Source organism: Euprymna scolopes, chromosome 25 (assembly GCF_053919585.1).
Source record: "Euprymna scolopes isolate OS-2025 chromosome 25, ASM5391958v1, whole genome shotgun sequence".
Lineage (NCBI taxonomy): Eukaryota > Metazoa > Mollusca > Cephalopoda > Sepiida > Sepiolidae > Euprymna > Euprymna scolopes.
The window spans coordinates 68158379-68185673 of NC_136506.1; positions in this window are offsets into that span (position 1 = coordinate 68158379).

Sequence of the window (27295 nt, forward strand, 5' to 3'; positions counted from 1 at the left end):
TGGATGTGATGGCTCACCCAGACTCAAGAAAGCCAAATAGAGCAAATCAATCCAGAAACATATGATGATTCCAGTTTTTGACAGCACGAATATGATCTACATGCACTTCGAACCCACTGACCAGACAGTCAACAATACTACTATGTTGAGATTTAAAGGGAGTTCAGGAAGAGATTCCGTCGGAAGAGGTCAGCACTCTTCAAGTCGTGTCAGTGGGATACCAGTCCACAACTCCATCCTTGTCACAAACTATTTGATCAAGATGGGCATCTAGACGGTGCCTACTTCTCACTATACTCTAGACTTTGCTCAATGTGACTTTTGATTATTCCATAAAATCCAGAAAAACGTTCGAGGCTGTAGTTATGAGACAATTGAGGAAGTGAAAGAGGCTGCGACGAAGGTTATTGAGACGTTCTCAGAAGAGGATTTCCATGAGACCTGCTAGAAGTTGTTGGGACGGTGCAACAAGTGTATTACAACCAGAGAAGATAACTTTGAGAGGGGGGGGGCTAGAGTTTCATGTGTGTACTACCAAAAAAATTACCCATACGAAACAAGTCTGGAAACGTATTTAAGGCACCTCGTATATAAGGTTATGACTAGTATTAAACAAGTATTAGTTAAAAATATTTTAAGACATCGTCACCATTTAAAAATAGTTTTATTAGGTACCGGTTTTTCTAGATGTAAACCCTTTCGTATTTGCAGTTTTAGTCTGTTATTTTCATATTATAATAAAACAACATTATCAACGAAAAAATTTCGAATTCAGAGGAAACGCAGTAATCTTTCGTTTTTAGATGCAAATACATATTGTTTATACCTTTCCATGGGACGGGTATCTTGCAATATTTTTTATATTTTTAATTATAGTTCTGCTTATTCTTTCCGGTTCGTTCACACGATAATACGCCTAATATGCTGACAAATTTATTGATTTAAAAGTCAGTTTTATTTCTACTCCGATGTGAACGGGAAAGCGTTTTTTATGATTTGTAGCTTCGAATTCCAAAAAAAAAAAAAAAATCCAAAACAGTAAAAAAAAAAAATGTCGCCATTTAATAGATCCGTATTTTCCCTACGGGATTAGACTTTAGCATTAAACATCAAAAAGTAAAGCAAAAGAAAATATCTTTTATTTTCAAGATTAAAAAGAAAGATTTTAGATGTGCGTCTACACATCTTTTTAAGAGGCTCTGTCAGCAAGTCGGTCGTCATTCTTATATTTTTAACAAGGGAGTCATCACTTATCACGGCCTGACAGTCAAGTATAAGGATTAATGAGAGTCAGGTGGCTGGAGAGACAATACCTTAATGATTGGTAGTGGTGGAAATTGTGTAGAATTTGATTATTTAAAAAGAGGATTCAACAAGAACTTATTTACATTGGACTTGAAAACGACAATATTGTAGTTTGACGACGTTTCCGCCAATTATACCTCTGGCCTTCGTCAGGTGGTTAATCGCGACAGGATAAGAATGTCGAATCCTCCAACTACATTCACAATTATTCCTCTGGCCTGATGAAGGCCAGAGGAATAATTGGCCGAAACGTCGTGAAACAACAATTAAAAGATAAGGATAATAATCCACTAATAAATGAAATAAATTATAGTAATTACTCATCTCAAAAGTAATTCCAAATTAATTCAATAAGAAAATGTTGTAGTCAGCTGAAAAGCAGCCCCGCAGTACATAGTTCTATAAGCGGTAGTCATAAGAGAAAATTTTGTCCATAGAATCTGCGTTTAGATTAAGGCATAGACAGAGAGTGAGGACAATTGTTGAAACTAGTTTTAGCTAAACGAAGATATGTTGTGAATGTTTTGCAGGGCGACCATAGAGTGAAGCTCAGTCGAGCACTTAGTGACGTCATCAAAAATCTCTTTCCAATCACTTATCTTTTTTGTTATTTTAATCAACTTAAAATTCAAACCTTGTTGTTAGTTGCCGTAATCATTCGTGCGTATTTTTTCTTTAATTTCAAGAACAAACACACATTAACTTAACTGCAATGAAAGCCATCTAACATACTTTCTTAATATCATTATCATACAATTAATCCTAACCCGACAGGTTTTTAAAAGCATAGAAGTTTTTACAAAGTAGAACAATAAAATCGTCGCCTTAAAGAAAACCACTATACAGCATTATTCTAAATTTTTTATTGAAAACATCAATTTAAGTAACTTGTTTATGTTATAGAGCTGACACCTATTCAATATAGCTGCCTTCAGCCGGAATCACCGCTTCGATACTGGTCCGGAACTAGGAGCATACCTTTTCCACAAGCGCCGGCGGTAGCTCTACGAACACTCGGTGATCAGGCTTGCTTTGGTCTTGCAGGAGGTCATGTTGGTGATGTTCTTGACGTATGGTCAAACGAAGTATTTAAGCGGGTTCAGGTCGGGGTAAGAGGGTGCCAGTGAGAAAAGGGTACAAAGTCGTAGCACTTCTTTCTGAAGGTTGGTCTCTTTGGACTTGTGGGCCGGCGCCAAATCCTATTGCCACACGCAAGTTATGCCAGCAGCCATCTGATTGCATCATGAAATCACTACACTCTTCAACACATCCATGTACACTTTGGTGTTGAATTTCAAATCGACTTCGAAGATGTGAAGTGGCATGATATGAAACAACACCAAAGACAATAATCATGGTCGGAAACTTTATTTTCATTATCCTGGGCACGGTCGTCAAGCGTTGAACCATCCGGATTTGCATTCTGAGGGTACTGGCAATAGTCCTATTGTCATAACTTGGATCGTAAGAGAACATGAGTTGTATGTGGTGCATGCACGTGGTGCATCTCCGATCTCGCTCGTTTAATATTGTGTCACTATCAGACATGATTGGAGGCGTCTATCGCTCTTGGGATTTGTACACAACTGGCCAACTAAAAGATGGTCTGCAACAGAAAAAAAAAACCGGTTTTCATCAAACGGAAACTGAATAATGTTCTCCTTTCTAGGGCGACAATTTTATCGTTCCACCCTGTATTCATCCTGATGATCGTTTTGTAATTGAAAGATCAAAGGAGAGGAGTTAGACAGAGATACTTATCTTGTAAACGCATTGTTTAATCATTAAGGTTTTGTTATATCATTCAAAACGAGTGTCGTTTTATTGACGCATTCACAAGGATGAACCCTTTCCTCTATCAAATAATTACGTCAGCCTGAGAACAAGGGATGTAATGTCCACCCGCCACATATGCTTCCGATTCTCAGAACTTAGCAAGTTAAATATCTTGAAGTCTTTTGTTACTCTGTTTCAAATTTTCTGATCATTTTTTTTCTCGCTGACGATGGGGCATCCTATCGGGTGTCAGACATTCACCGACAATCTCATACATTCCAACCGAAGGATTTTTTAAAAATATTCTAATCGTCCCTTAGTTTTGTATCTTTTTTTCACTTTGTTCACCGGGTATATTTACCTGGTAGTTTTTGAAATTTTTTTTCCTGAGTTCGGTTGCTCTTATAATTACTGGAATGATGGAGATCTTCCTAAAATTCCAGTTTCTTTTCATGTCGTATAAAAGACCTTCGTATTTTGTTATCATTTCACTCTCAGCTATGTTTAAACCAGCATTATTGGGCGCACTAACTTCTATGAAGGTTGCTTCTTTCTCCTTCGTGTCCCATATCACTATGCCAGGTGTTATTGCTCCCTTTTCTCGGTACGAATCTGTAGAAATTGCACAGTCATAGTGGATGTAGTGTGATTTATTTCTGTTTTTTTTCTGGTATATGTTCCCAGTAGTTGCTATTGTATTTGATATTCCAATTTTTACAGATGTTCTAGTGGATATATTTACACACTCCATTACACTTACACACCGTGCCACATTGTATAATAGTCGCCCCTCAGCAGAACCTTACAACTGGATGTCACGTGGCTTACATTCTTTACTTCTGTATGATAAAACCTGCACTTGTCTTAGATGACATTGCTCATCTACTTAAAGGCATAGATCCTCTAGCCTTGATTTTGGGCAGTCATTACTAAGTCTAGGACAACAGCATATTCTTTTTATTGTTTTGACTCTCGAGTGTTTATCTGTTAATAACTTATATGCATTTATATAGAGTCACGTGGTTCTCGGTTTATTAAATGTGTCTGTGTCGGATATATACCAGAGAGCCAAAACAATAATAAGAATATTCTGTTATCATAGCCTTAGTCATTATAATCCTCTTCGGATCACAGTGAAGCCATCTTCTTTTTAGCCAGTCTATAAAACTTTTCTTATCTATTTAATCCTGGATGACTTTATCTAGAAAATGCTTGGCACGCTATTGGTTGGCATATTCTTCCATTTTCTTTCTTTTTTTTTTTTTTGCAATGGAAAGTCTTGGTGTATATTTTACCTTTGTCTGAACTCTTTTATGCTTTATAACATAAAATAAGAAAGGCAATTATTTAAGCGCATGTTATATGTTATCATTATTAAAATCTATTACAACCGTTTGAAAAGAGAGAATTTAACTCGTCGCCACAACAAACATTACTACTACAAAAACGAGACATTCCAACTAATTAAGCTACATAATTCATATCTGCAAAACGCAGCTGTTTGTAAGACGCAACCAGTTGCGAAGCAAAGAAAAATAAACGCAAGCTAAACGTAATAAAGCTTATATCCGTCCGTTTTCCAGCTTATCAAATTAATATTTTATATATTCCTGAATCGACGCATCTTGCCTTCTTTATTTTTTTAAAAAGGCGTCACAACTTATTAAAGACAGATAGACTGACTATCAGAATCAAGTCCAAATATTTATAAGGACGCTTAAAGACTTGAAACCGTTAAAATTGACTTTATGCAGTCTTGTGATAATTTGCTATAACGTTGTCCAGGAACCAACACGTTGTAGCCTCAGTCACAAAGCAGACAAAGAATAGAAAATAACTTCAACTCGCTTTTTCGTTGTACAACGACATTTATTTCTCTATTCTCTCGGTATTGCTGTGACGTCCCTCACGTGATCGTCTTCTCGAACGTCATCCACGCCTTTAACATGATCGTCTTCTCGAACGTTCTCTCATCTTTTCTATACCGTGACGTCATTTCGCTTACGGCTCGGTATTTGCTTATAGCCGTCACACAATGTTACAGAGTTCTACAGATCGGAAGCCTTTGTGAAGAAGCTCTGTTCATAGAAATTTCACTGGCGCTAAGCATACTAAGGTAAATACAAGAATCTTTGGTGCTTGTAGTTAGGAATACACAAGTAAAATGTGGCAGTTCAAAATAAATTAAAATTAAGACGAATTGATATATTTATGTACCAGGCAAAAATAGGTATCTACGCCAAAAATTATGGAAAATTGTCGAGCAGAATTTTAATTAAAAATATAAATCAATATTATCGTATATTTCCGGTTCTCCGTTGGCACACACGTACTTAATGACATATGTCTTTTCTCTCTTTGAAAGTCGAAAATACGTTCGTAACAATAAAAAATCGGAAATATACGATAAGATCGAATAGAATTTAAATCAAATTTCTAATCGATAGTTTTCCTTAATTTTTGCTGTAGATACCTAACTTTGTCTTATACGTAAGTATATCAAAGAGTTTTCTTGTTAATTTATTTTGAGCTTTCATATTTCACCTATGTACTTATAACTACTAGGCCCGAAAGTTTTTATTCGTTTTGGTAGAAAGACAGGTGCTTGCTATAAATGCGTTACAAATAAGACAGAGCAATCAGCTTCTATGAAAATAACGATAAAGCGGAGAGAGACTAACAATTTTTCTTCTGTTAGAATGGGGTTGTAAGGAACAGAAAAGGCTATTCCCCACTAGATTTTTTGCTTTTTCTTTTAAATCAAGGAATAACTGGGTATTTTGTTTTAAGAAAATATTTAATGCATTGAGGATATTGCTAAGGCTTCTGCAAAGAAATTAGGCTAGCTCTACCGTGCAAGAAAATTACTAAAAATCAGAGAGTATCCTATGTCTTTACAAAGCCACAATTCGCCAATATATAAAGTACTTTTATCGCATTTGGGTTGGTGCATCTACCATTAGTCTCTCACTTTTAGACAGCGCCCCCAAAAGACACTCAAATCTAAAAGATCCCTCACTATTGGCCAAGCTCCAAACTCTGTCCCATCGCCGCAATATGGCATCCCTGTGTCTGTTTTACAAATACTTTGATAGCATGTCTTCTGATTAACTCACGGCACTTGTACTCTCCATCGACATCCATACTCTCGACTAACTCGAAAAGCAGCAAAATTACACGCCTTCACTCTTTATGTTCATAGATACTGAGAAGTCTTTTACTCTAATAGTTTTTTCCCTCGGACTGCTAAAATACTCTCCCTGTTTTCTACTCCCTGACTGTACTAACTTACTAAAATTTAAACGTAATGTGAATAGATACACTGCTGCTCTAACTCTCACAGCCAACTGCTAGGCAAGATTTCAAATAGTAGCCTCTTATTTCCCAAGTGGCAAAGTGCCTTGTTTGGAGCAAAAAAAAAAAAAAAAAAAAAAAAAGAAAGGAAAAAACTGTTAAAAAAAAGAAAGGATTTAGATATTAGTGGATTCTATGCTCTCGTCATTTCTATTGATTCGTTTTTCATTTGAGGTTAATAAAGATTATTTAAACAAAAGATGGATATCCAAACAATAACGGATTATCTTCCGTCTTTATCGCTGATCCATGTGAGTGACGGCGGTCATTAAGTGCAACTGACTTCCATGACCACTAAGCTAATGACAAACTGCGATGTTTAAGAGGGCAGAGGCGAACTGTATTTAATTAAATAAATTTTTCAGACATTTACTTGGATAATCAGGCACGCTGATCATTTTTTGCTTTAAACTGCGTATGCATTATATATATATTTCTCTACAGCTCTCCCTCAACCCAGGACTGTACCCTAATAAACAAAGTCTCTGACAGCATAGATAGACTCTACCTCGATACTAGCGCACAAGTACATGTATTTGGTGACTTCAATGTCCACCACAGTAACTGGCTAGATTCTCTACTTACGCAGACGTAGCTGGTAGCACAACACATAGCTTCTCTATATCTCATTCCCTATCACAGACGGTTACATATCCGACACGTTTCCCAGATAAGCAAGATCAAAATGCCTCACTTCTAGATCTATTTCTGACCACAGTTCCCGATGATTGTATAACGAATGCCACAGCCCACTCAGGAATACTGATGATGCTGTGATAATGGTAGAAATCGCCCTAAATTCTCGACCCAAAACTGAAGAGCCACTGCTCAAAATAACGATGTATTACAAAAAGGCTGACTGGAAAGCCATCAGGGATCTCATCAGAGATGCCCCATGGGGAAATATCTTTTCTCTTCCAGCTGAACAGTGTGCATATGAGACCACTGAATGGTTCAATACTGCAATTGAAGCACATGTTCCCACATGGAAATTCTATAGAAAGCCCCACTCTCCCCAATGGTTTACTTCTACTTGTGCAACTGCGATTGCACAAGGGTAGCATGCGTACCACAGATTCAACCCACATGTCCAGTTCAAAAAGACAGAAGTATATAGAACCAGAGGTAATTGTAAGGGACAAATAGCGACAGCTAAGACAGAATACACTGAAACCACCAGAAAACGCATCGAAGCACATACATTAGTAAACTGGGATTTTGGGAAAATTTATAACAGTGTAATCAATAATAGGCAGTCAACGATTCCTCTAATATCAAATAATTATGAGTTTGCTTGCACGACAACCGAGAAGGCTAACCTGCTTGCCAGCCGGGTTTTCTCAAACTTCACATTGGACACGAACACCACTCCCTTCCTGAGTTTCCTTTTCGGAGACGCCTCACGAGATGATTTGAAAATCACCCCTTCTCAGGTACCTGGTATCATAAAAACATCTAAACACCTCAAAAGCATGTGGACCCGATCCCATCCAGGCTGTACTATTAAAAAATGCTCCGGTCAGGTTGCTCCAGTTCTCTCCAAACTTTACAACAAATGCCTCAACGAATCTTGCATTCCTGACTGCTGGAAAACCGCTTCTGTGGTACCAATTTTCAAGAATTCTGGCGAAAGAACTGACCCATTAAATTATAGCCCCATTAGCCTTCTTCCGCTTGTCGCCAAAATATTTGAGTCCTTAATTAATCAAGCCCTAGTCCATCACCTTATAGTTGCTAAACTCCTGACCGAACATCAATATGGATTAAGGCAAGCCCGTTCAACAGCCGACATCATAACTGTAATCTCTGAACGTATATACCGTTTACTGGACAAAATAGGGGGTGTCAGAGCAGTAGCCCTCGATATATCTAAGGCTTTTGACAGGGTACGGCACGATGGTCTTCTAAGGAAAATTATATCATATGGTATAACTGGAAGAATACATAATGTAATTAAATTCTCCTTAAGTAAGAGAAAAATCCAGTCTGTCCTCAACGGGCATACATCTAAACAATATTATATAAATGCGGGTTATCCCCGGACCTTTATTAGTCCTGATATTCATAAATGTCCTCCCTGACAAAATTGTTTCTGAGATGGGTATATTTGTTGATGACACCACTCTCTATAACAGGCACGAGGGGAAAACAAATGAACACATATCTAAGAAAATGGCAGAAACACTAGAGAATGACCTCCAATCTGTAGTGGAATGGGGACAAAAACGGATGGTCACATTCAATGATGCCAAACTAAGCTTGTTCCCTTCAATAATTACTAGAAACCTCTACCACCAATAGCAATGGCCAATAACACATTACCCGCAAGTACTTCCTTTAAACTCCTCGGCCTAACGTTTAAAGGGAACATGAACTGAAATAGGTTCATTGGGAGCATTGCCAATCTTGCTGCGAAGAAGGTGGGCTTTCTCTACCGTGCTAGAAAACTACTTACGCCTGAAAGTATTCTGTACCTCTACAAGGCCACCATTCGCCCATATATAGAGTACTGTTGTACCATTTGGGCTGGTGCATCTGCTACTTGTCTCTCACTCCTGGACAGGGCTCAAAAAAAGAGTCGCCAGCCTGATAGGTCCTGAACTGTCATCTAGGCTTCAGCGTCTGTCCCATCGACGAAATATTGCATCCCTCTGCCTGGTCTATAAGTATTTTAATGGCGACGAACTACAAGCACTTGTACCCCCCTCGAAGTGAATACTCCGACAGACCCGACAAGCAGCTAAATCCCACCCTTCACAATAGCGATCCCTAGGTATAAGAACGCCTCCTACTCTAATAGTTTCTTCCCCAGAACTGCTAGACTTTGTAAACTCCCTTCCGAAATTCTGCTTTCTTAACTGTACTGACATGCAGAAGTTCAAATGTAATGTGAACAGGCATCTTGTTACTCATCTACCTTCATAATGTCCCTGCAACTTATGGCCCCGATAGTAGCCCCCTACTACAAAGTGGCACTCTGCTTTGTTTGATGGGAAAATTGACTGAATAAATTATATATATATATATATATATATATATATATATATAATTTATTCAAATTCAATATATATAATTTATTGAATGAATAAATTATATATATATATATATAATTTATTCATTCAATTTTCACCCCCAAACAAAGCAGAGTGCCACTTTGTAGTAGGAGGCTACTATCGGGGCCATAAGTTGCAGGGACATTATGAAGGTAGATGAGTAACAAGATGCCTGTTCACATTATATATATAATTTATTCATTCAATTTTCACTCCCAAACAAAGCAGAGTGCCTTAAAGATTCCGAAATGGATGAACAGATTTTCTTTAAAATTTACAGTACTTAAGTGTATAAGTCTGGGAGTGATCTTAGGTAAGTTTTGTCTCAGCATACCCCCAATAATTATCGATAATCGATAATAAAAACTGTTATTTTAATTTATCTATCATCGGTAAAGCCATTTTTTCCATGTTATCGCTAGCAACAATGATAGAACAACGAGACGTGAAAATTCTACTGTGGGTAAGTTGATAGCGTGTATTTTTTTTTTTGTATTTTTGCTTGACGTGGTCTGTAGGTTCAAACTCCGCACGTAAATTTTTGATTTTTTTTCATTACTGCAATTTTATAAGACTTGAAAATTTACGTGTTTTTTCTTTTTCTTTATTTTTTTTGCATGACGTGGTTTGCAGGTTCAAACCCCGCACGCAAATTTCTTAATGTTTTTTTTTGTTAACTGGAAAGAAATTTATATCAAATAATTTTATAAAAGAAACAGTAGATTCTCTAGAGTGCAATGTAGAATAACGTATATTTTAGACTAAGTTACTGCATGGAGGCATGTGAAGCTTACTCCCGGGCGATTTCACTGATGTCGATGACAATAAAAATATAGGAGTGTGAAATATTCGTTAATCATCATTCAATCCCGGGCAACGCCGGGTCTCCCCGCTAGTATATATATATATATATATATATATATATATATATATATATATATATATATAAATTATTGTTGTATATACACACATGTATATACAACGGTAATATTTTTAAATAAATGAATATTATAAATGTTAACAATTATTTTTATACGCACAGGCACTAAGGTTTCATGCTTACGTAATAACTAGTGTAGGAAGTAGTCGTTACTACGTATCGCAGGAGTCGGACCTAGTCACGCCTTTGACTTCCTAGGCCGGTATTCTGTTTTCAGGCTACCAGAAATTAAGATAGAAATTAAAGCAAACTACGTACGAAGATGATAGTTCTGCTGGTCGCACGTCTAGAACCCCAGACACGAGTAATATTTTGACTCAACGTGGCTAACCAGCAATCTATGCTGAACGAAAAAAAAAAAGGATCATAGTAAAAAGTATTTATGTTTTTCAACAGTATAGGAAGCCATCATATGATTGCGACAAACTAATGAACCGGAACTCGTATCGTAACTTTTAATATTGTCGGCTGATTTTTATCTCTCTAAACAACCCTGTCGTAAAGGGAACTATTAAATAAGAGCTGTTTCGTCATTTAATAACTGATCCGTGTGGTAGATATAGCAACCACTCCAACCCAGTGACTTTAAAATCGGACGACAGGCCAATTCCAACCATGAAAAATAATGCTAATATAATACCATCTAAGAATACGAAGCTACGGCCTATCCATCATTTAGTGCGGCCGAAGCCGAGATTGAACTCACTACACGAGTTTGTAGTGTAATACTGGCCAGGCTCAACGTTGCTTCACTTCGGTGATCTGGCGTGAACCGGCATGTCAACGTGATTGTGCCGTATATACGGTACGGCCTATAGTAGGGCAGTAATATAGTGTCAATGAAATGTTTCTTTGTTTTCAAAGTTTAGGATGCTGAGGGAATTCAATTGTCTTTATGAAAGATCATTGCAATACTCTAAGTGGAAATCATTATTAACGTTTCAGATGTATATATACAATGTATCTATCACCCTCTCTTTATATAAACTGAAATAGCTTCAGGCCAGAAAACGTATTAAGCAAAATTGTTTTAATATATAACAGTAGTGTCTTTTTAGGTACACCAGCAGAGCATTGATAATTACAAATTGTGAATCTTCTAGTGAAAATCAATCGTCTGATTTACAGAAAAAACGACTTAGTATCCCAAATTTTCACCCAAACATCCGTTTTTTTTTTCGATACACGTGGTGAATATTCTCCACGATCCGACATTTTTCTCAGAGCGAGAAACTTTGAAATTATTAATGCTTCTTCCAGCTTCCTGATTCTGACTTATCTAACTAAATTCATAACTCATGACGTCACTGCATGACCAGCACGTGCCTCCCAGACACATGACATGACATACCTCCGTATTTAAGCATGCATTGTTATTGACATGTTTTTTACAAAGCCGACCATCTAACCTAATTTTCGTAACCTACTTTACAAATAACAGTTTCCATTGTCCGTTTTTAAATTCCTTATTTTAATTTTCATTTTTATAACAGAAACAAACTTCATCATTACATTCCTTTTTCAATAAACAGAGATCTAACTATTTTGTGTGAGCTAAACAATGGCAATTCCACATTCCTTATTTTCAATAAAATTCTGTATTTATTTTAACTTATGATTGGAATTCTCAATTCCAAATCTAGCTTCGCAAGTTCGAATCCTTGTCTGTCCTATTTCATATTTACTCACTTACAAGAACAGGCTGCTGTTCTTGTAACATTAATAACAGAGAGTTAAATAAAATGTAACGTTGCACAGACGTCCACACACGTAGACCTAACACGTTGTATACAGTCTATGTCGCAAGGAACATAGGACAAATAATAACTCGACTCTTTTTGTGATAACGAAATTTATTTCCTCATTCTCCGGCCACGCGTTATTTCTTCTTATGTGTTATAACCTCACCCACGTCTCTAATGTGCTCTCGGGCGTCATCCATGTCTAACATGTTCGTCTTCTCTAACGTGCTCTTTTTTCTTTTTATATTCTTCTTCTTTACCGGTAACATCATTTCGCATGCATTTGCATACGTGTGTTCGCGCTCTGTTACAGAAAGTGTACGTTTCTTTTTACTTAATAGCTACGTTTCGCCCATTTCTGTTTAAGTAATATTAAGATCATTATTCATATATTTACGAGTTGGAATTTGTACTTCAATGTAATTATTATTAATATATATTTTATATGCTATGTTATTCGAGTTTTAATAGAAAATTTTCGAGAATTCTAGGAAATACACTTAGGAAAATGAAAATCAGGTTCATTCATTCACCCCTCACAATTAAATGATTGTATATGAAAACGTCATTTCCTGGCAGCAATTAGTGCCCCCATTTATGTCGCATTATTTTTACAATGTCGATATTTTGAAGTCGTGAAACTGGTGATGGTATCGATTCTATTTGATTTAAACGATTCGCTTTTGGCTAATTTCCAATTTCAACGTGTTCGATCGAACAGTAATACGCACCAATGGAATTCATCTTTGACATTTCCTACTCGAAGCATTGTCAATTATCATTTCCCGCCGAATTTTGATATCAATTTTACTGGCATTTTTGTTAATTGCGAACCTTAATATGTCTTAACATTAAAGATGCGAGGTAACAACTTTAAGTGGATACCAACGTGTGGAGGGATAGTTAATAGCTTGAACGATGAAGCTCATCTAATAATCCTAAAGATAATGGTTGACACGCGCTGGGGGTTGTTTAAAGGCAAGCTGGGTTGCGCAGAGTAAACCTTTCTCTCTCTCTCTCGTCTTAACCAGCCTGATCCAGCGACGGGACAGGATTGAGATAGCTGGGGGTCAGGTAGGATTGGGTAGTAGCTGGAAATGTCGACATCATCTTACATATATCATGTGATATTCCCAAATAGTCACCCATCTCCTATTTGCCAGGCACAGCTTTGCTTGAGTCGGTGATCTTACGGGGAACGGTGTGTCAACGTGATTATGTCGCATATATGTGATATTATGCGACACTTGATTATTCTCACGTGTAAGGAAATAAAAAGGAAGGAGAAAAAGTATAACAAAAAGTCATAAATAAAATTTTCAGAAAAATAAAGATATAACACTCCTTTTACACTCCTTCTTTGTCTGTTAGCCGAGCGCAGCAGTGTAATACAAAGGACTCACCAGAAACACTCTGTGCTTGGCCTTGTTTTCTGACTAGTACATTGAACGTCGTTCCCAATTCCCTATTCTCAATTTCTCTTTCTCTCAGAATTTGAGCAAATTAGGGTTGTTTGCATGCCACTTGTGTTCATTCGGCTGGTTTAGACGGGTTTTGTCTGAGATGTTTACGGTACCGGATTGGCAGTGTGTCTGGCTTCTGCTTCCGCCTGACAGTACAGGAGCTCTAACACTTTGGTAGCGTTTAGAGCGGCTGCTCTTTCGTCAGTTTTATAATATTGGGATGTTGTAGTGCCATGTCGCGCATGGAAACGGGCACTGCTGCTATCGAGCTAGAAAACTACTAACACCTGAGAACATTGTATATATGTATAAGGCCACCATTCGCCCATGTATGGAGTATTGTTGTAACATCTGGCCTGGTGCATCTACAACTAGCCTCTCCCTCTTGGATAGGGTCCAAAAAAGAGTTTTGAATCTTATAGGTCCCACCTTGTCAACTAAGCTCCAACTCCTGTCCAGTTGCCGTAATGTTGCATATTTGTGCCTGTTTTACAAATATTTCAATGGAATGTGCTCTGATGAACTCGTTGTACTCGTGCCCCCTCGACGTACATATCTCGACACCTGCGTAGCAAAAAACTACCTAGTGGACCTAACTATGTAGAGGGTCGACGATGTCACGCACAATCACCAATAGGTATTTACTAGTATTTACAGAAATTGTCGGAGTTTGTGTTTTCTTTTTCTTCTTTTGGGGGTGTTTTATGTTTTTATGTACTTGTGAACTCGTACGTATATTATTCAGATGCTACCAGTGTGAGAGACGGCGACACGACAGAAGAGAAGATGAAAGAAAAGAAATTTACCGCAGACAACGTTTGGGTTGGCGATCGTTGTTGAGTGCACGAAGGGCCTGTGATTTTATCACATTATATACCAACGTGTATTGATAACCTGTAGTGCTAAGTTAAATTCATATTATTCAACTTGATATGACTTATTAGACGGCTAGAAATGTTGTTGCGTTTGTTTCCCCAATTCTTTCTAAATTTAGGTACTTTCAGCAGATGTTGGCAACTTCTTCTTTTTTGTTGAGAAGTTTATTTTTTTCTGCTGGTTTTCTATTGACTTGCTTCTCTACAGCATATGCATTCCTTGAGATATTTTACTTATTTACGTATTCAATCGGAAACATCATTAGACAGACATAGAATTCGAGATCTCAAATATAATATTGTATTCACACCAGATAACTAATATTAAGGCATAAGAATCCATCATAGCTTTGTTCGGAAGGATATTTATTTTAGTTTGTTGAGAAAGTGGGTGGTACGAGGTGGCTTAAATAAGTTTACAGACTTATTTCGTATGGGCACTTCTAATGGATGTACACACATGAAACTCTAGTCCTAACCTCATCCGGTTACAATGCATTTGTTGTATTGTTCAAATTCTGAAATGCCTCATGGGAGTCCGTTTGTGTGAGTCAATGACCTTCGACACAGTCTTTTCATCTTCACAATTGTCCAATAACGACAGTGTCTAAGGTTTTCCTTGAGCTTATGAACTAATCAAAAGTCACGGGGGCAAGGCCTGGACTACAGAGGGTGAGGAACTGTCTTGATACCTATCTTTATCAAATAGTCAATGACAAGAATGAAACACCCTCGGGATAAATTTCGCGCAAATTTTACGTATCTTCAGTTCCTCGCAAATAATTGTGTGTACAGTTCCCACACTGACATCAAACTGCTCACTTATTGTCTCTATAGATACACGAGCGTTCTCGATTCTTGCAAAATGGTCCAAGAGCAGTTTGAAGCAGTCCATACGTTTTTATGTTATTTTCCCAAGTTAATGTTCACCCTAAACATTTATTGTTGTTGGCTCAAATTAAATTAAAAAATTTGATTCATGTCCAAGTAACCTACATCTAAAATTTCAAGTGTTTCGACCCAAAATTGGCGGAAGCGTTTCGTAGAGTTTTCAAAGGTAAAATCGTTGAACTTTGACTTCTTGATATCTAAATTTCTGGGCGAAAACCGATTCAAAATATTTTACCAAATCTTAATATTCCTTATATCAAATCTCGAGTTAGTTGACTGAAAATTGACAGTAATTTGGTAGGGAAATGTATCCACATAAACACACACAGACGCACACACATACAATTTCTCTTTTATAGATATATAGTTAGATAGATTAGATCTAAGAGTGAATATTACGATTATTGAATCTATTCTATTTATTTCGTTTCTAATAATGGTATCATATTGCTCTATTGTTTATTAAATATTAGCCAAACTCCTCCGATAATTTTGGGTCTACGCATTTGAAATTTTAGATATACGTTCCATGGACATGGATCTAACTTAATAACTTGATTTGAGCCCAAAACAATAAATTTTAAGGGGTCATAATAGAGGTCAAAGTTAAAAAAAAATATATCCAAAATTTCAATTGTTTATACCCAAAATTGGCGGAGGAGTTTGGTAGAGTTCTCAAAGGTCAAATCGTTGAACTTTGACCTATTAACAGCCAAACTTCTGGCCGAAAACCAATCACAAAGATTTTCCAAAATCTCAGTACCATATATATCAAATGTCGAGCCTGTAGATTTAAAATTGACAGAGTTATTAGGTAGGGAAATGTACATAGACACACAGATACACAGACACACCGATACACACACAGACACGTTCACTTTTATAGATATATAGATAGAGTAGAAAGTCCATATGAATTGTAATACATTAGTCATTGATTGAAGCACAATATTTAAATAACGCATTCATAATTTAACCATTTAAATGGGCGTGTTTTTGTTCTGGCGTGATTCACTTACATGTCTCAAGGGGCGGCGGCCGTTTTGTCTGGCGTTCGTTAGACGATTGCCATTTTGTCTTCCTAACGAGGTCAGCATCTGATCTTTCAGAATTAAATATGAAAAGTTCAATAGGTTTAAGAAGGTTTACTAAAGACATAATTAAAACGATTTAAAACGATTTTTAGCGATGCTTAATTGTTTTTATTATTTTTTTTTATTTCCCATATTCGCATTAGTGATTTTCGGCCGAGAAAGAAGAATGAATCGTTTCTCAATTTTGAAAATGATTATTGATTTTTGTCTACAACCGTTTAATTACAAAAATAATAATTAATTGTAGGAGTCAGTCTAGCGTTGCAATGGCAGTGTTTTCGCTTTTACTTGCGTTCTTATTTAAGCAACGGTTTAAATTTAAGAACTGACATAATGGATATGAGTATATCCAAGTCCTTGCTAACAGAAATAAGATTGGATAATTAATCATAAATACCAACTGATAGTGCCGCTTGCAGAAATGTCCTCAGATACACTGAAACCCTCACGCTTCAAGATATCAGTTCCGATCACAAACACTGGTTCAGTAAGGCGACTTACTAAATTATTACTCAAATACTGTAGCCAATACAAGTCAGATACTTCAAATACACATTTCAACGGATATATCAAGAACCAAAACAAGTCAGTAAATTTCCGAGATGCATTTATATATTAAAAAAAATGATAGAAAGAAATAATAGCTTTGAATAGGTTTAATACCGCTTATAAAATAAAACTAATGATCAAGATTGTATATGTATGACTATTTGGGTAGAGCACTGTTGTAAATAATCTCAATCGCTACATAATTGGCTGTAAATGCGCGGCTCGCTCTTTGTTTTTAAATACATAGACAAGCGGCTCGAGTACTATAAACGTGGTGTACTAACGTTTGTTTGAAATAGACATTTGTTGAGGTCATCTGTGGGCACCGCTCCCGTGAGTCGATATATATATATATATATATATATATATATATATATATATATATATATATTAGGCTACGCCAAAACTGGGGGGAGGAGCAGGTAAGTACTTTTTGACAGACCGTCTTTTTAAAAATCTACCAAAAATCAGGTAATTATCCAATCAATACGAAATTTTCAGCGACTATTAAGAGAAGAATGAACTTTATAACAGTGTACTTATTTTTCTTAAACGATATTTATATATATTTTGCTTACACCCCCCTTGTTTTGAGGGGGTTCCAAATATGCTTAAAATAATCATCTGAATCTGAACAAAACATATTGTGTCGTTGTAAGGGACAGGATTATAGATAAAAAAAAAAAAATTGTTTGCATACCTTATTTTGACGTCTGAATATCAGAACTTCGGAATATATATATATATATATATATATATATATATATATATATATTATTCCGCTTTTGAGTTTTGAAGTGTGAAATTCGGTGAATATGTTAAGTAAAATAATTAATTTAAGTTAAGCAAAATAAAAAAAAATAAATATTTATACGAAAAAAACACATTTTTTTTAAATCTTTGATAAATAAATTAACAATTTTTTTTTTAGCGAGCCGAATAATGCATGACCATTATTAAAGACGGAATGCTTTGAAGAATCGACACACACAAAAGAAAAAATCGATAAATATTGTGCCCTTTGTGTTAAAAATATCATCATTTTTTTCGATCCCGTTTGAAAACGTTTGCCGCCTTTCGACTACGGTGTACCAAACGCGCTGAAATAATTTTTTTTATTCTGCTTTAAATTGCCCCCCCCCATTTTGGAGAGCCTGGCCCCCACACACATACACATTAAAAACCAAATTCATACAAATGGTCAACCATCTGGTACTGGCCAGCCTCAGCGTTAATAATACATTGAAATTTTCGTCACTGAAAAATAATTTTTTTTTTTGGCCTGTTAGGTTTTCCATAGTTTGCTTTTTATTAAGTACAAACGTAAACATTGTCTAGATCGACGCGAAGTAACTGGTTGCCTATATGAATAAGTGGAATTATTTGAAATCCAGGTACTTATATTATGATATTTTTTCATATTCTCATAGAAACTCACCCTAATTCTTAGTTAGACAACAAATAAATAAATCAATTATTTCAAAAACCGTTTTTTAAAAATATTTATGTACGTTTTTTGTGCAAGACAAAAAATGTCAATTATTAACTTTTTGGGAAAATTTAAATTTATATATATATATATATATATATATATATATATATATATATATATATATATATATATATACATATGTATATATACATATACACACACACACACACACACACACATATATATATATATATATATATATATATATATATATATATATATATATATATATAAATCGCGACATGTCAAGACAGTTGGCAAGATGATCCAGGGGCAAGGGTTTTAGGCTCATTACCGTTGGGTCCCGATTTCGATTCTCGCTAGATACAGCCACTCTGATGAGTCGTAGATGACGAAACACGTGTCAGTGGATAATTACATTTTAAAAATAATATATATATATATATATATATATATATATATAAGTTCCTTCAGCTATAATCGAAACCGAACCCAAAAATTATAAATAATTCTTAGTATTTTTTTAAATAAATACATGACGTGAGTGCTATCAGCTATAGTCGAAACCGAAACCAAAACTTATGAAGAATGCTTGGTAAAATTATTAATTACAAGAAATGTAAGGTTATAACAATTAAACAACAGCCACTCGGAAGAAAAAAGATATAAGTGTGACACACAAAATAACAAAGAGTCTATTGTATTAATATATAAAGTTGTTTTCTGAAACGCGCGTACATATGTGTAAGCATTGCACAGTGTAAATTTCTGAATAGAATATAAAATATTTAAAACTTTAATTAATATATTTACAATAACAATAAAACCTTGGTATGACTGAAAAATCATTAATAATTATGTTTTAAGTAAAATAATATATATATATATATGTGTGTGTGTGTGTGTGTGTGTGTGTGTGTGTGTGTGTGTGTGTGTGTGTGTGTGTGTGTGTGAAAGTGTCTGTGTGTGTACGTGTCAGTGTGTGTACATTTACCTACGAAATAACTCTGTCAATCTTTAGTCTACAGACTCGAAATTTGATATACAGGGTAGTGAGATTTGGAAAAATCGATGTAATCGGGTTTCGGCCAAAAATTTGGCGATTAAAGGGTCAAAGTTCAACAATATGACCTTTAAGAACTCTATCAAACTCCTCCGATAATTTTTGTCTACATACTGGAAACGTTAAATATAGGTTTTTTCAACATGAATATAACTTAATAACTTGATTGAGCCCAAAACAATAAATTTTAAGGGGTCATAATAGAGGTCAAAGTTTAAAAAAATTGACCGCTTTTTTCTTTTTTTTTTTTTTTGCTCCGCATACACCTCCAAACACCCGAGCAAGGCCGGGCACCCATGCTAGTATATATATATATATATATATATATATATATATATATATATATATATATATATATATATATATATAATGTTTATATCTATCTACCTATCTATCTATATCTATATAAAAGTGAAAGTGTCTGTGTGTATGTGTTTCTGTGTACATTTCCCTACGCAATAACTACAGACTCGAAATTTGATATACAGGGTATTGAGATTTGGGAAAATCGATTTGATCGTTTTTCGGCCAGAAATTTTGCGATTAAGGGGTTAAAGTTCAACGATTTGACCTTTGAAAACTCTACCAAACTCCTCCGACAATTTTGGGTCTAAACACTTGAAATTTTAGATAAAGGTTCCTTGTATATGGATCTAATTTAATAACTTCATTTGAGCCCAAAACAATAAATGTTTAGGGGCATAATAGGGGACAAAGTTAAAAAAATTGACCGTTTTTTTTTCGCTCAGCATATACCTCCAAACACCCGGGCAACGCCTTGCACCCATGCAATTATATCTATAAAAGTGAAAATGTTTGTCTGTGTATCTGTGTATCTGTGCGTCTGTGTGTGTACAATTCCCTACGCAATAACTCTGTCAATTTTAAGTCGACAGACTCGAAATTTGATATACAGGGTACTGAGATTTGGAAAAATCAAGGTGATTGATTGTTGCTATATTTACTGATGAGGTAAGGGCATAATAGCTTCACTAATTGATATAATTATTAAGTGGTTGATTTTGCGCTACGAAACAGACACTGTCAAGAAATGCAACGATCAATTAATGTAAAGGAATAAAATATAAAAATTGTCAACATAATGTATTTTGGAATATATATTTTTGTCACTTATCCTATGTATTGCTCTGTATTCACATTGAGCTTCTTATATAAGGATTGATATATAATAGGAAAAATATATTTCTTCAGACATACATATACTAATATATATATATATACATACATATATATATATATATATTAATATATGTATATACTTTCTCCTAATATATATATATATATATATATATATATATATATATATATATATTATGTCGTTCATTTTAAAAACTCGGTTTTTCTTGTTGAGCACTCTAAGTTGAAAAAAGTCGGTTACTTAAGCTTACATGCGCAGATCATGAGATTAGAATCATAAGATCTTCCTCGCCGTCAATGATATTTACGCTTTATATAAATAGTAATGTCAACTGTATTTCTCACGGTTTACGTTTGCTGCGTGGTTTGTTCCTTGCTAATGGAACTAGAGATGGCTTCCTGGCCGGGTTCGAATCTCTCGAGCGGCTGTAATCGTAACTCCCTGCATTAATGATTCCTGAAAGGATGAAGCACTAGTGTCTGTAGGTATTAAATAATAATAATAATAATAATAATAATAATATATATATATATATATATATATATATATATATATATATATATATATATATATATATATATATATATATATATATATATATATAACTACTTCATTTACTCACATAAAATTAATATAAGAAAGTATAAATTTATGGGTAAACTTTAAGTATTTACTTCAAGAGCGCTCAATACATAGGTGGAGCTAGTTAGTAAGTTATAATATATATATGGCGATTAAGCTATACTGAATATTCCGCGTTTCATCCACTCTAGGATTCTTCAGGCTTAAGAATCCTAGAGTGGATGAAACGCGGAATATTCAGTGTAGCTTAATCGCCATATATATTTTATAACTTACTATATATATATATATATATATATATATATATATATATATATATATATATATATATATATATATATATACACACTAGTGGGGGGGCGTTTTGCACGTGCATAAAATACACTTAAGAGTCGTGATTTCAAAATAAAATAATAATAATAATAATAATAATGATAATGATAATAATAATAATAATAATAATAATAATGATAATAATAATAATCGAGTACCATGAGCTTGAATCGAAACCGAAACTGTAGGATTAAAATTTGGTGACGTTACCACTTTAAGAACATATGACGCAAATGAACTGATTAAAAATTAAAATTAAAATATAAACTAAAATGAATTTTCAAAATGTATAACGATTTATTTGTGCAATTTTAAGCGGCTAAAGACCTATAAAATGACAGTTCATAAAAAATGCAATCATTCGAGTTCCTTGAACTGCTCTTCGACTTTTAGTGTCGGAAGAGATAGAGTTTGAAAATACTGAGACAGACAGACAAACATATAGCCGTATATATATATATATATATATATATATATATATATATATGTGTGTGTCTCAATATCTTAAAACTATATATATATATATATATATATATATATATATATATATATATATATATATATATATATATATATATAAAGAGAGGGCGTGAGAGGAAGAGAGATGCCGTGAGTAACGTTGGAAAATATGAAAGGAGTGACGTTTGTTTCTTATTAGGACGAAAGAATTGACTGTGTTCGTTTTTTGTTTCTGTATCGAATAATAAAAAAAACCTAAAAAAAACAACAAAACAAACTTCTTCATAGAAATCGTCATCATAAATATTGGCGCAATTCGAATGATGGAATGTATTGGTCACTTAGATTATCGATCGCTATTGATTCTTCTAGACCAATGCCGAAGAGATGCCACTTTCATTCACAGCCCATTCAGATTCGATTACTCAAGTGGCGATCTCGACGCGCTGCAGACAAAAATCACTGGCAAACGTTCAATCTTCCATTTGCGGAACGTAGAGACGACTTTATTTTTAGAAAAAAAAAAGCAACAAAAAACAAAAAAAACAAAAAAACTAGCAATGAACAAGTACGCTTTACATCGCGATGACTCTCTGTGTGCTTATCTGTCACTCTTGAGACTGAATGAACAAATATTATCATGGATGCACCAAACGAGACGAGTTTGTCGATCGACTGTTCCATAAGTTTCAAATTCTTTTCTTTTTTAGAAATCTCTCCACATCTATTATTGTAACAGAGCGCGTAGTCGCGTATGGCAGCGGCAGCGGCAGCTGTATACAAATGACCAAGCCGTGTGCAAGATTACGTCAGGGTGGGGAAGAAAACATAGGAAAGAAAAAAGATTATAAACGAAGAAAATCGTAGACTTTTCATGTTAGAGAGAGAACAGAGAGATAGTTACACCTGTGGGCCGAGAGCAACAGGAAAAGACGCGTTCTAAACATGGCCGAACAAAAATAGAATACCACCTGTTAGATATTGCAGATTATTCTTAAGCACATTGGAGTATGAAAGGACTTTTGAACAAGAGACAAGCCATTATTCTGGAAAGTACCGATAAATAAACATCTCTTGTTTCACTGAAAAAAAAAAAAGAGTGAGTCGAATTCTTTCCATGTCTTTGTTTCTGGCGACTGTCTACATACAACATGTGGGTCCAGAGCGTTGACATGTGACGACTAACTTACGTTATAAATAGAGAATTTGTATCTGCCTGCCTGAAGCCATAACTATACTATTACTGCTATTAATTTTACTATTGTATGGACATTACGAATGGTAATTTTGTATCTGTCTAGTTAAAGCCGACTACTATACTATTACTTATTGTTATTGCTATTACTTATTATTATTGCTATTACTTATTATTATTGCTATTACTTATACATACTGTATTAATCGTACTAATATATTGTATTACTAATACAGATTTGGTATCTGTGAGCCGGAAGCCGAAACTGAACTATTGCTTCTAACTATTGTACTACTGTACTGCTATTGCTGATGGGGATTTCTGTTACAAATGAAGATTTGATATCTGTCTTTCTGAAGCCATAACTATATTACTTGTATTATTGTTGTACTTCTGTTGATAATGGAGATTTGCTTTCTGTTTGAATCCGAAACTGAACTATTACTTCTATTAATTGTACTATTGTACTTCTATTACTAATATATATTCTGTATTTGTTTGTTTGGTGCCGAATCCATACTAGTATTTCTATTAATCGTCCTATTGCATTATTGTTTATTGCTCAATTCAGTTTACTGTTAATATACTATCGTTCCATGCTCATATCATGATACTCGAGTAGAGTAGTATCCATTTCGCTGTCATGATTTTACCCAACAGTCATTTGGGGGGGGTTGTGTTGGCTACGTTGTCAAGGCACCATCATCCAACGCATTAGCTCCTTATTTTTCGGGGTTGGTGTAGTATCTGTTCTCTGGTCACAATAGCATACTCCCATATTATTATTATTATTATTATTATTATTATTATTATTATTATTATTATTATCTATCTTTTTCGCAGAGTAGTGTAGTATCTGTTCTGCTTTCATGAGTTTATCCTCAGACATTACCTCCGACTTTGGTGATGTAGTGTAGTATATGTTATTTAGTTATGAGACCACACTCATAGACGTTGTTTTCTTTTAGAGTAAAGATAATGTTCCATAAGTTCTGTTGTGGGATTATCCTCCTAGGCATTACCATTTTATTTGAGCTGAAGTGTAGTATTTGCTCTTTTAGTTATTAGACCACCTCCACAAGTATTGTCTTCTCTTTAGGGGTAAAGATGACATAACATGTTATCATGAGATCATGCTCTTAGAAATTAATCCCTCCTTTGATAGTAGTGTAGTAAATGTTTGAACGTTATGCTTAATACTTTCTTTCCGAGCTAGTAAATATATGGGGCCGGAAGAAACATAGTTTTACTATTCTCAATAAAGGTGTTATTTTGTCTCTTTATGCATACATCTGTCTGTCACGCTTAATATTTTAAATAACAGTTTCATCGCTTCTACTCACATTATTTTATTGAATGCATCTCGAGAATATCGCTTCCTTTTGTCTGTCACATTTTTCATGCTGGTAAAAAAAGATTAAATCCAAATAAAACGGTTATGTTAAATGGACTTCTTTCTATTTACAAAGTGGTGCCGCGTACAGCTTCTAATTTATACCTACGTAATTCCAGTTTCATTTGAAAACTCTACATGAAAACTCGTCTTTAATTTGAAATGCTTCTTTTTCGGAATAATTTTATCTCTATACACAATAAAACGAAGTAGATTACTCCCATCTAGAAAAAACATCATAGCTTTGGAAACGCAGACGCCACAAATAAATGCAATATGGTCAGACTACTAGGCAATACCTAATGTAATGCGTATATTACCAGTCGCTTTCATTCGTTATTATAAATGCTTATAATAAATCCTAGGAAATTCACATTTCAAAACAAGTCATATTATAGAAGGTAGCATGATATTTTCTCCTCCCACTATCCCCAAGGAGACCAGGAACTTATGTAGATTGCTCACAGTTTTTCTATACCAGCGCCGTCCGTGTGTCGTTTTTATTCCAGTACATTTAACATTAGTTATTTCGTCTGCAATGCTTAATATAAGGACCCCTCTCTGAAAAAATTGCGGACAATTCCATCGGTGTTCGCATACATTCATCAGATTAAGAGAATATCGAAATAAGGTAAGTTTGAACACTTACTGCCAACTTCTGCGAAATCTACAAGATGGTGTCATGCATCAAAAGAACACACATTCGGTTGTTTTTCATAATAACGATGCCATTATTTCTCTAGTTTAATCAGAGACAAACAACGACGCTTCACCAAAACGTAGATACTAGTTGTTTTATTGCTTTATACGCTTTCAATCTATAAATTCATCGTTAACATGTCTGGTTATATTCCACTTTGTCGTAACGACTCTGACAGACACATGCGCGGACTTGGAGTCTATATTCGTAACACCCTCCCAATGATTATAGAACCTAAACTAGAATCAGATTATCAGACCTTCATGTGCTTTAATCTAACTTAACAACATAGCGTTAGCTACCTATATTTTTTTTATTGCTCTTCCTCGACCCTGGACTGTACTCTAATCAATCATGTCTCTGACAGAATAGATGAAGCAGTATCCTTGACACTAGCGCCTAAATACATGTATTTGGTGACTTTAATGCCCATCACAATGGCTTCTCACACAGCTGGTAGCATCATCTATAACTTTTCTATACCCCATTCCTTGACACAGACAGTAACGTTCCCGACCCTCTCCCTGATCGTGAGTACCAGCAAGCCTCAATTCTGAATCTAGTTTCAGATGATTGTGTAACAAATGCCCATTGCCTACTCAGAAATGCTGATCATGCTGTGGTAATGATAGACATCACTCTAAACTCTCGACCCCAAGTTGAAGAGCCATTGCTCAAAACGACAAGGTACTACAATAAGGCTGACTGAGATACCATTAGAGATCACATCAGAGATGGCTCATGGGGAAATATCTTTTCTCTTCCAGCGGAACAGTGCGGGAATGAGTCCACTGAATGGTTCAAAGCAGCAATTGAAGCACATGTTCTCACACGGAAGTTTGTTAGCAAACCGCACTCTTCGGTTTACTTCTACTTGCGCAGCAGACATTGCTCAGAGGCAACATGCATACCGCAGATTTAACCGCCATACTCCAGTACAAACAGATAAAAAGTTTATAGAAGCTCCACGTATTTGTAAGAAAGAAGTAGCGACAGCTAAGAGAGAATATGCTGAAACCACCAGAAAACGCATTGAAGCGTAAAAATTCGGAACTCGAGATTTCTGGGAAATCTGCAACAGTGTAGTATAATAATGGACAATCAACTATCCAACAATTATGAGGTTGTTTGCACGGCAACTGAGAAAGCTAACATACTTGCCCGTCAGTTTGCCTCAAACTCTACTTTGGACCCAGACAATCACTCCCTCCCTGATATTCCTTTCCGAACAGAAATCGCACTAGATGATGTGAAAATCAATCCTCCTTACGTGCATGATATCATAAAAATTTAGACACCTCAAAATCATGTGGACCGGATTTCATCTCGGCTGTAATACTAAAAAAATGCCCCACTGAGGTTGTTCCAGTTGTCTCCAAACACAGTATAGATATAGATAACGCCTTAACGAATCTTGATTTCCTGACTGCTGGAAAACTGCTTCTGTGGTACCAATTTACAAGAATTCTGGCGAAAGAACTGACCGATAAAATTATCGCCCATTAGCCTACTCCCTCTTTTCACCAAACTATTTGAGTCCATAATTAATCAAGCTCTAGTCACCTACATTACAGTTTCTAAACTTCTGTCTGACTATCAATATATTAGGCAAGCCACTTCTACTTCAGATATTCGAGCTGTAATCTCTGAACGTATATACCATGCCCTGGATAAGGCAGGAGAGGCGGGGGCAGTAGCCCTAGATATATCTAAGGCTTTTGACAAGGTATGGCACGATGGTCTTCTCAGGAAAATCAGATCATGCGGTATTACTGGGCGAATACTTAATATAATTAAATCCTTCTTAAATAAGAGAAGAATCCAGGTTGTCCTCAATGGTTGTACGTCTAAACAATGATATAAATGCGGGTGTATCTCAGGGGTCATCCTTGGATCTTTATTATTCCGGATATTCA